We start from the raw sequence: 12,631 nt of genomic DNA, 5'->3' as shown, positions 1-12,631 counted from the left end.
AAATCGGTTCCAAAAACGGGTAAACTGATACAGAAATAATGGATTTCAATCAATAAAGGGGTTGTTCAAAGGATTGCAGCTGATAGTCATATGAGGAGAGATTGGATCAACTGGGCCTTTATTCACTGGAGTTTAGAAGGATGAGAAGGGATCTCGTAGAAACGTATAAGATTCTGACGGGACTGGACAGGTTAGATGTGGGAAGAATGTTCCCGATGTTGGAGAAGTCCAGAACCAGGGGACATAATCTTAGGATAAGGGTTGGACCATTTGGGAGGGAGATGAGGAGAAACGACTTCACTCAGAGAGTTGTTAACCTGTGGAATTCCCTGCCGCAGAGAGTTGTTGATGCCAGTTCATTGAATATATTCAAGATGGAGTTCGATATGGCCCTTGTGGCTAAGGGGATCAAGGAGTATGGAGAGAAAGCAGGAAAGGGGTACTGTGTGAATGATCAGCCATGATCTTACTGAATGCGCTGCAGGCTCGAAAGGACGAATGGCCTACTCCTGCACTTATTTTCTAAGTTTCTATGTTTCTATATCGCAGTTAACTGAGTGAGGAGATAACTTGTTAGTCAGGAATCAGAGTTATTTGGACAATGATAAATCATTGTCCTTTTTACCGATGATCAGCCTAAACTTTCTCATGTTCATCAGTCAATCTATAGCCTCCTCAAAACTATTACTATTTTCCTCATTGTGCACTGAACTTCGTCACCTTGTATCATCTACAAACGATAAAATGATACCATATATACCCAGATCTAGGGTTCGTGAATATATATCAAAAAGAGCAGTCCTCTTAATACGACTGGAGGTCGCAATATAGCTCCCCACAGTTGAACAACAACCAGTCATCAATGCTCTCTGTTATCTTTCTCTGAGCCATTGTCATGCCCATGCTGCCCTGAGCATTTAATCCCATGGGTTGGAATTTTATCCACAACATTTAAGTGGTAGTTTGTCAAAAGCCCTTCGAAAGTCTTTATACACGTCATCAAAAACCGTATATATGTATATTGATTCCCAAAAAAGTGTATCACCTCGCATTCATCTGCATTAAAGTTCACTTGCCACAACTGCACAGTCTGCATGTATTCTAATGTCTACTGTGAATCTCCTTTAGAGAAATATCTCTTCGATATAGGATGGGGAGCATATGTTTATTCAATAAAAACATTATAATTAATAATGGCAGCCATTCACAGCTGTGTGCGGTGTGGGAATTTGATCAATAATTCCAAAGGTTAAATAGCGGAGCAGGCTCGAGGAGCCAAATGGCCCACTCCCATTCCTATTCCTTACGTTATGTCACTGGGTACCGCTGCTTTTCATTAAACTTGGTGAAGATATTATTAATTACAAATAAAAGCACCGCTGCCCTCGAAACATCAGCCTCACTTTGTGTCAATCCATATCTAAAAATGCACGGAATATTATCAGCTCCACCCCACCCCAATCAATATCATCAGCTCCTCCCCACTCCACCCAATATCCTCTGCTCCACCCCACCCCACCCAATATCCTCAGACCCTCCCCACCACACCCAATATGCTCAGCTCCTCCCCACCCCACACAATATCCTCAGCTCCTCCCCACCACACCCAATATCTTCAGCTCCTCCCCACCCCACCAAATATCCTCAGACCCTCCCGAGCCACCCAATAACCTCAGACCCTCCCCAACCCACCGAATATCATCAGACCCTCCCTACCACACCCAATATCCTCAGAGCCTCACCACCCAACCCAATATCCTCAGACCATCCCCACCCCACCCAATAACCTCAGACCCTGCCCGCTCCCCAGCTCACCCAATATCCTCAGATCCTCCCATCTGCACCCAATGTCCTCAGACCCTCCCCACCCCACGCAATATTCTCAGAACCTCCCCATCCCACCCAATATCCTCAGACCCTCCCCACCCCTCCCAATATCCTCAGCCCCTCCCACCCTACCCAATATGCTCAGCTCTTTCCACCCAACCCAATAACCTCAGACCCTCCCCACCCCACCCAATATCCTCAGACCCACCACACCCCACCCAACATCCTCAGACCCTCCGCACCCCACCCAATATCCTCAGACTCTCCCCACCACACCCAATATCATCAGCTCCTCCCCACCCCATCCAATATCTTCAGACCCTCCCCACCCCACCTCACAACCTCAGCTCGACCCCACCGCACCCAATACAGTGAGAGAAAGCTTTCTCCTCATCTAAATATTAAATAGGTTGCCCCTTATGTTCAGTCTATGTCCCCTAATTTAGCTTTCCCCTATCAGTTGAAATATCCTCTCGGCATCCACCTTGTCAATACCCCTCATTATAGAAACATAGAAACATAGAAACATAGAAAATAGGTGCAGGAGTAGGCCATTCGGCCCTTCTAGCCTGCACCACCATTCAATGAGTTCATGGCTGAACATTCAACTTCAGTACCCCATTCCTGCTTTCTCGCCATACCCCTTGATCCCCCTAGTAGTAAGGACCTCATCTAACTCCTTTTTGAATATATTTAGTGAATTGGCCTCAACAACTTTCTGTGGTAGAGAATTCCACAGGTTCACCACTCTCTGGGTGAAGAAGTTCCTCCGCATCTCGGTCCTAAATGGCTTACCCCTTATCCTTAGACTGTGACCTCTGGTTCTGGACTTCCCCAACATTGGGAACATTCTTCCTGCATCTAACTGTCTAACCCCGTCAGAATTTTAAATGTTTCTATGAGGTCCCCTCTCATTCTTCTGAACTCCAGTGAATACAAGCCCAGTTGATCCAGTCTTTCTTGATAGGTCAGTCCCGCCATCCCGGGAATCAGTCTGGTGAACCTTCGCTGCACTCCCTCAATTATCTTATAAGTTTCAATCATATCATCTCTAATTCTTCTGAACATCAATGTGTATAAGCCCAACCTATTCAGCCTACCTCATAAGTCATACACCACATCTCCGGAACCAAACTAGTGAACCTTCTCTGAACAGCCTCCAAATCACGTATATCCCTCCTTAATTACGGATATCAACTGTACGCAGTACTCCAGGTGAAGCCTCACCAATACACTGTTACAGTTGTAGCAGAGTTCATGGCATTAATGCTCCATTCACCTTGCAATTAAGGCCAATATTCCATTGCCTTCCTGATTAATTGCTGTATCTGCATATTAACCTTTTGTGCTAAATGCACAAGGACTCCCATACGTTTCAATGTTTTCCTCTCATTGTCCTAAACACCTGAGTATACAGTTCCATTTAATTCAAGGTCTCCTCATGCGACTGGTCTCACATCCAAGGAATCAATCTGATGACACTTGATTGCTCGCCCTCGAAAGAAAATTTTAAGTTTCCTGAGCTAAGTAGACCAGAACTGTACACACCACAAATTCTTCGTTGTTTCCTGGCACGGATTGCTCGTGAATGGAGATGCAACCTGATGTCCCAGTGCGCCGAACTGACCCCGAGCTGCGGGTGAAATTAAGTAAATTTCAATCAATCGCAGCAAGATTCTGGAGAGAATTTCGAATCATGGAGAAACTGTTGTCGAACAGCATTTACAGCAATCATCCTTGAACTATTTACCATGAATTCAGAGGTCGGGCTCGACTGGGACACCAGCAAAAAACTGCAAAGCACACGAATGCCAAACGGGCGTTTAAAACCCAAGATTTTAAATTAGGAGAATTATGCTCGGCAGGGCCAAGCCTTTATCACAATCTGAACAATTACCAATCACCGAAACTAATACATCCAAGGTTACCTAGCAGCCAGAAACTGACCAAGTGATCATTATATAAACCAACACGTAAACTGACCGATCACCCAGAAATTGGTCCAGGATCAATTTCATGAACCAGAAACCTTAAAGTTATCCATCCCCAAAAATGAGGCCAGCACTTGGTCCCATCATTAAGTGTTGGCTGTAACCATTAACCTGAAAACCGTGAAACGTTACTGGTGTAGGACATTCAACGTATATTCGAGTCTGAATAAAGCGGTTATATGGAATAAACAGTAAAAGTTGGAGAACAATGGGGTTGAATACTCAAAGAGGCGTCAGAGAATCGACCATAACTGGAGATACATATTTATACAATTTTGGACTGTCCAGAAAAATCACTGACACGACAGATTGATGGCGAAAGGTAGAAACCAACGTTCGTCCTAATATCGACCAAATCTGGATGCAGTTTATGTGAGAAATGCTGATGTTGTCCTTCTTAGAGAGGCTGTAGGTAACTAGACTATATGCCTGATTCTCACACAAAGGAAACCTGATGCTCAGATTACCTTATCCCATTAGTGCCAGTCAGCTGGGTACAGCAGTGTGAGATTTTATTCCCACTCATGCTTACAATAGAATATCATATATTTAAACAGAGGTATTGAGGATGAACACTCAGAACAATAAATTAATTCAACAATGTCCCGTCAATCATAAAATTCCCTGTCTGGAATACCCTTATTTCCCTATTGGATTTATGAGTAACGATACTGTATTCATGGCTCCCTAGTTTAGAATTCGACCACAGGTTTAAATTTTTTCTTCACATCGAAACTGCTCTTCCTTTTCATAATTTTCCGGCACTCTTTCAGCCCTCCTTTTATATCCTCAGCTCCTCTCAGCACCACCCGATATGCTCAGACCCTCCCCATCCACCCAATATCCTCAGACCTTCCCCACCCCACCCAATATCTTCAGCTCCTCCCCACCCCAACAAATATCCTCAGACCCTCCCCACCCACCCAATAACCTCAGACCCTCCCCAACCCACCGAATATCATCAGACCCTCCCTAACACACCCAATATCCTCAGGCCCTCCACACCCACCCAATATCCTCAGACCCTCACCACCCAACCCAATATCCTCAGACCCTCCCCACCCCACCAAATATCCTCAGACCCTTCCCTCTCCCCAGCCCACCCAATATCCTCAGATCCTCCCATCCGCACCCAATTTACTCAGACCCACCCCATCCCACCCAATATTCTCAGAACCTCCCCATCCCACCCAATATCCTCAGACCCTCCCCACCCCATCCAATATCCTCAGACCCTCCCCACCCATCCCAATATCCTCAGCCCCTCCCACCCCACCCAATATGCTCAGCTCCTTCCACCCAACCTAATATCCTCAGACCCTCCCCACCCCACCCAATATCCTCAGACCCACCACACCCCACCCAATATCCTCAGACTCTCCCCACCCCACCCAATATCCTCAGACTCTCCCCACCACACCCAATATCATCAGCTCCTCCCCACCCCACCCAATATCTTCAGACCCTCCCCACCCCACCTCACATCCTCAGCTCGATCCCACCGCACTCAATACAGTGAGAGAAAGCTTTCTCCTCATCTAAATATTAAATAGGTTGCCCCTTATGTTCAGTCTATGTCCCCTAATTTAGCTTTCCCCTATCAGTTGAAATATCCTCTCGGCATCCACCTTGTCGATACCCCTCATTATCTTATAAGTTTCAATCATATAATCTCTATTTCTTCTGAACTTCAATGTGTATAAGCCCAACCTACTCAACCTACCTCATAAGTCATACACCACATCTCCGGAACCAAACTAGTGAACCTTCTCTGAACAGCCTCGAATTCACGTATATCCCTCCTTAATTACGGATATCAACTGTACACAGTACTCCAGGTGAAGCTTCACCAATACACTGTTACAGTTGTAGCAGAAGTTCATGGCATTAATGCTCCATTCACCTTGCAATTAAGGCCAATATTCCATTGCCTTCCTGATTAATTGCTGTATCTGCATATTAATTTGTTGTGCTAAATGCACAAGGACCCCCATACGTTTCAATCAGTTTGCCTCTCATTGTTCTAAATATCTGAGCACACAAATCGAATTAACTCAAACTCTCCACATAGGACAGCTCTCACCTCCAAGGAATGAAGCTGATGAACCTTGATTGCCCCCCCTCTAAAGCTAGTTTTAAGTTTCCTGAGCTAAGGAGACCAAAACTGTACACAGTACAAATTATTCATTGTTTTCTCGCACCGATGGGTCGTGAATGAAGACACAGCCCGAAGTCCCAATGAGCCGAACTGACACCGAGCTGCGGGTCAAATTAAATAAAATTCAATCATTAGCAGCAAGAATCTGGAGAGAATCTCGAATCAGGGAGCAATACCCTGAAACTGTTGGCGAATAGCATGCATATCAAACATCGCTTGAACTATTTGTCCATGAATTCAGAGTTCTGGGTCGCCTGTGAAATCAGTCTAAAACTGCAAAGCACAAAACCGCCAAACGGGGGTTTAAACCCAACAAATGTAAAATTAAGAGAATCATGCTTGACCGAGCCACACAGGCCCAACTCATTATCAAAAACTGAACAATCGCCCATCATCTAACCCAACACATGTAAGCTGACCTATCACCCAGAAACTGACCAATTGAACAGAACCGAAACTAACACATTCAAAGTGACTCAGCAGCCATAAACTGACCAAGTGATCATTCTATAACCCAACACGTGTAAACTGACTGATCACACAGAAATTGGTCCAGGACCAATTCACTGAACCAGAAACCATAAGGCTACCCATACCCCTAAAAGGATGCCAGCACTCAGTCCAATCATTAAGTGTTTGCTGGAAACATGATGCTGGAAACCTTCAAACATTACTGGTGTAAGAAATTCAAGGAATATTCGAGTCTGATTAAAGCGATTACATGGAATAAACAGTAAAAGGTTGAGAACAATGGGGCTGAATACTGAAACAGCCGTGAGAGAATCGATCATAACTGGAGTTACATATTTACGCAATTCGGGACTGTCCAAAAAAATCACTGATCAGAAAGTTTGATGGCGAAATGTCAGTGCTAATATGGATCAAATCTGGATGCATTTTCTGTGAGAAGTGGTGAATTGTGTTGTTCTTGGAGAGACTGCTGATTACTTGGCTGGATGCCTGATTCTCACACAAAAGGAAAGCTGCTCTTAGATGCTCAGGTTACGTTATTGCATTAGTGCCAGTCAGGTGGGCAAAGCAGTGTGAGAGTTAATTCTCACTCATGTTACAATAGAACAGAATATGTTTAAATCGAGCTGTTAACGAAGAACACTCAGAGCAATCCAATCCATAAAACAACGTCCCTTCAATCGTCATACTCCCTGCCTCAATAACGCTAGTAGATGTAGATCAGACTACGGCAGGTAAACTGACGTGTTTAACCGCGGGAGTCCGTATATCCCTCCTTGAATACGCAGATCGAAACTGTACGCAGTACTCCAGGTGTGGCCTCACGAATACCCAGTACAGTTGTAGCAGGACTTCCTTGCTTTTATGCTGTATCCGCCTTGCAATAAAGGCAAACATTCCATTTGTCTTTCTGATTATTTGCTGTACCTGCATACCAATTTGTTGTGTTCAATGCCCAAGGACCCCCATACGTTTCAATGTTTTCCTCTCATTGTCCTAAACACCTGAGTATACAAGTGTTTAGGACAATGGTCTCACATCCAAGGAATCAATCTTGTGACACTTTATTGCTGGCCCTCGAAAGAAAATTTTAAGTTTCCTGAGCTAAGTAGACCAAAACTGTACACAGCACTAATTCATCGTTGTTTCTTCGCATGGATTGCTCGTGAATGGAGACACAGCCAGATGTCCTAGTGAGCCGAACTGACCCCGAGCTGCGGGTGAAATTAAGTAAAGTTCAATCAATCGCAACAAGATTCTGAAGAGAATCTCGAATCATGGAGAAACTGTTGTCGAACAGCATTTACAGCAATCATCCTTGAACTATTTCCCATGAATTCAGAGGTCGGGCTCGACTGGGACACCAGCCTAAAACTGCAAAGCACACAAATGCCAAACGGGCGTTTAAAACCCAAGATTTTAAATTCGGAGAATTATGCTCGGCAGGGCCAAGCCTTTATCACAATCTGAACAATTACCAATCACTGAAACGAATACATCCAAGGTTACCTAGCAGCCAGAAACTGACCAAGTGATCATTATATAAACCAACATGTAAACTGACCGATCAACAAGAAATTGGCCCAGGATCAATTTCATGAACCAGAAACCTTAAAGTTATCCATCCCCCAAAAATGAGGCCAGCACTTGGTCCCATCATTAAGTGTTGGCTGTAACCATTAACCTGGAAACCGTGAAACATTACTGGTGTAGGACAGCCAACGTATATTCGAGTCTGAATTACGCGGTTACATGGAATTAACAGTAAAAGTTGGAGAACAATGTGGTTGAATACTCAAAGAGGGGTAAGAGAATCGACCATAACTGGAGATACATATTTATACAATTTTGGACTGTCCAGAAATATCACTGGCAAGACAGATTGATGGCGAAAGGTAGAAACCAACGTTCGTCCTAATATCGACCAAATCTGGATGCAGTTTATGTGAGAAATGCTGATGTTGTCCTTCTTAGAGAGGCTGTAGGTAACTAGACTGGATGCCTGATTCTCACACAAAGGAAACCTGCCTTTAGATGCTCAGATTTCCTTATCCCATTAGTGCCAGTCAGGTGGGCACAGCAGTGTGATATTTTGTTCCCATTCATGCTTACAATAGAATATCATATATTTAAACAGAACAATACTCAGAACAATAAATTAATTCAACAATGTCCCGTCAATCATAAAATTCCCTGTCTGGAATACCCTTATTTCCCAGTTGGATTTATGAGTAACTATACTGCATTTATGGCTCCCTAGTTTAGAATTCGACCACAGGTTTAAATATTTTCTTCACATTGAAACTGCTATACCTATTCATAATTTTCTGGCATTCTTTCAGCCCTCCTCTTTATATCCTCAGCTCCTCTCAGCACCACCCAATATGCTCAGACCCTCCCCACCCACCCAATATCCTCAGACCTTCCCCAGTCCACCCAATATCTTCAGCTCCTCTCTACCCCACCCAATATCCTCAGCTTCTCATCATCCCTCCCAATATTCTCAGACCCTCTGCACACCACCAAATATCCTCAGACTCTCCACAGCCCACCCAATATCTTCAGCTCCTCCCCACCCCACCCAATATCGTCTGAACCTCTCCACTCACCCAATATCCTCAGCTCCACCCCACCCAATATGCTCAGCTCCTCCCGACCCCACCAATATCCTTATACTCTCCCCACCCCATCCAATATCCTCAGACCCTCCCTACCCCACCCAATATCCTCAGACCCTTACGAACCCACCAATATTCTCAGCTCCTCTCCACCGTACATATAATCCTCAGTTCCTTTCCACACCCCAGAAAATATATTCAGCTACTACCCACGCCACATTTTATCCTCAGCTCCTCCCCAGCAAAACATAGTATCATCCGCGACTCCCCTCCCACTCTAATATCCTCAGCTCCTCCCCACCAGTTTTACCTCTATTGTTTTGTACTGAACGGGCCAGAAACTCATTTTAGCGCGACATTTTCACCAGTAGGCAAAGTTTCAAACAATAATATTTACAACAACGACAGCAGCAGCAACCACTGAAAAGCATGTATAGAGATATGACGTATTAGCAGCCCACCTGCACAAACCATGAGACAATATACAAGGTTCGATACAGGTTTAAAATAACTTCCCTGCTTTTGAATTATAATCCTCTGGAACTGAACTCCAGTGCTTTATTTGCACGTTGATGTCCTTATTAACGTCTATTGCTACTTTTAGTGATTTGTGTAAGTGTAGCCCAAAACCCGTTTGCAAATCTACCCCATTTACTTATCAATTTCCCAAGGTTAGGTAGGGTCCTTATCCCACCTGCCAAAATGCACCACCTCACACTTATCTATATTGAAACTCGTTTGTTATTTAGATGCCCATTATGCAAGTGTTTTTATGGTAATTAACAGCTTTTATTTCGTCATGTAAACACTATGTTTTTTAAAAAATTGTCATAAATGAGTGGTAGACAAAGGGGCTGCATAATAATGCACGAATAATTCAGAAACGTGACTCACACAGTTGTACATCGACAAACAATCCAAAAGCCCAAGGTGTGTTGAAAGGGGCAGATGCATTCGTACATTTGGTATTAATTGTAAAGTGGTCAACGCAATAGCCAATCCCCCATGTCACCATAGCAATGGCTACACACACATCGCCCTTGCAATAAAGTCCAAAATTCACTTTGTCTTCCTGATTACTTGCTGTACCTGCATACTAACTTTTATCTTTCATGCACAAGGACCACCATACGTTTCAATCAGTTTGCCTCTCATTGTTCTAAACACCAGAATATACAGGTCCAATTAACTCAATCTCTCCACATAGGACAGCCCTCAAATCCAAGGAATCAATCTGGCGAATCTTGATTGCACCCTCTCTAAAGCACGTCTTAAGTTTCCTGAACTAAGTAAACGAAAAATGTACACAGTACAAATTATTCATTGTTTTCTCGCAATGATGGCTCGTGAATGGAGACACAGCCCGAAGTCCAAATGAGCCGAACTGACCCCGAGTTGCGGGTGAAATTATATAAAATTCAAACATTAGCAGCAAGACTATGGTTTAATCTCAAATCATGGAGTAATACCCTGAGACTGTTGTCGAATAGCATTTATATCAAACATCCCTATTTGGCCATGAATTCAGAGCTCGGGATTGCCTGTCAAATCAGCCCAAAACAGCAAAGCACAAAACCGCCAAACGGGGGTTTAAACCCTACAACTGTAAAATTACAATATTCGCGCTCGACCGAGCCAGACAGACCCAAGCCATTATCACAAATGGCCAATTGCCTATCGCCTAACACAACACATGTAAACTGACCAAGCAACCACAACCTGGCCAACGGATCATTATATAAACCAACTCATGTAAACTGACCGATCGCCCAGAAATTGCTCCTGTACCAATTAGCTAAACCACCAAACCTTAAAGTTAACCATCGCCCTAAAATGATGATAGCACTCGGTCTCATGCAGAGGTAATTAAGTGTTGGCAGGAAATATTAATCTGATCACATTACCGATGTCGGAAGGTCAAAGAATGTTCGAATCTGAATCAAGCGATTACATGGAAAAAAACAGTCAAACTTAAATAGCAATGGGGCTGAATGCTCAAACAGGCGTGAGAGAACCGATCATACCGTAAGATTCATGTTCACACAATTAGGGACTGTCCAGAAACATCACTGACCAGACAGCTTGATGGCGAAAGCAAGAACCCAGCGTTAGTGCTCGTATCGATAAAATCTGGATGCATTTTCTGAGAAGTGGTGAATTCTGTTCTTCTTGGAGAGGCTGCTGATCACTTGACTGGATGCCAGATACACACAAAAGGAAACCTGCTCTTAGACACTCACGTTACTTAATCCCATTAGTACCAGTCAGGTGGGCATAGCAGTGTGAGAGTTCATTCTCACTCATGTTAAAGTAGAACAGAATATATTTAAATAAAGCTGTTAAGGACGAACTCTCAGAGCAGTCTAATCAATAAAAATACGTCCCTTCAATCGTAAAACTCCCTGCATCGATAACCCGAGAAGATGCAGATCAGACTACAATAGAAAAACTAAAATGTTTAACTGCGGGAGTCAGGCTCAGTAACGAAGATTCGATTGTCTGTATTAGTGGAAACGTTCTCAGATACTTTTCATCAATAGTAATGTTTTTGACTCTAAAGGAATGAAGGACAAGCGGTTCGGGTTGAAAAGATGAGTTGAGGTCTAAGATCAGCCATGGTCTTAATAAATATCGGAGCTGGCTCGATGGAACATGTAGCGTACTCCGGCTCATAATTCTTATGTCGTTATGTTCTTATTGTCGCAGGGAATACGATTTTTAGCCAAACTCTCTCTTTATTGAGCTGAAAAATTGAGGAAGATTTAAACCCATGAGTAAGACCTGCAGGGAGAGCTCTCTGCTGGAGCATTGACAGTACAGTGTCAGGTGCATTCACAATAGGGTTGTAGATTGTCATCTGTGTACCTGTGGCTTAAAGGGGTACCAAAAATCGCTGAACTAGAAATTGCATCGCAACACATATGAATAAAAAACAAGCTGGATTCGCAAGTTTGCCCAACATGTTATATAAGCTTACTATATCGGATGGGTTGATTATTTTTACTGATCGCTGCGATTCTTTTCTATTTGTTGAATTTGCAGCAAATTGAAGATCACGAAAGCAGCACAATAATTATTGAGGAGATTTAGCACAAAGTGCAGGATGGGAGACTTGAGAATTTAAAATGTTGTCCACTGCATTGTTTACCCGCGCTGGTTTGAACCCAGCTCGCAGCGGATCTGCTCAGTGTTGGACACAATGCCTGCAATAGTCTGTATTGTTTAATCCGCTTCGCTAGAAGGATTTTGGACATTTCAATAGCGCTTTTCAAGACACGAAAGGATCGGCTAGAAACTTGGTTTACTGATCTGCTAATGGCGCAAACTTTCCTTGAAGGTGTTATTTCAACAAACGACAAGTTAAACTGACTGTTCAAGAAGGCGTGCTGGAAATGTTGACCAAAATCCAAAGTGTGATTTAGGCTTTCTGCAAAGCTGCAGAGAAGGAGGCATCGAGAGTCGATGGGGAAACGCTCTCAACACGAGTTGCTGTCTCGTAGCTTAAGTCTGTATAACCATGGGGCAGCGAAAATTGAAAGTCAATGGATAGCTGGTTCAAGTAAGCC

Source organism: Pristiophorus japonicus, unplaced genomic scaffold (assembly GCF_044704955.1).
Source record: "Pristiophorus japonicus isolate sPriJap1 unplaced genomic scaffold, sPriJap1.hap1 HAP1_SCAFFOLD_236, whole genome shotgun sequence".
NCBI classification, from domain to species: Eukaryota; Metazoa; Chordata; class Chondrichthyes; family Pristiophoridae; genus Pristiophorus; species Pristiophorus japonicus.
Note: the sequence above shows the minus strand (reverse complement) of the source record.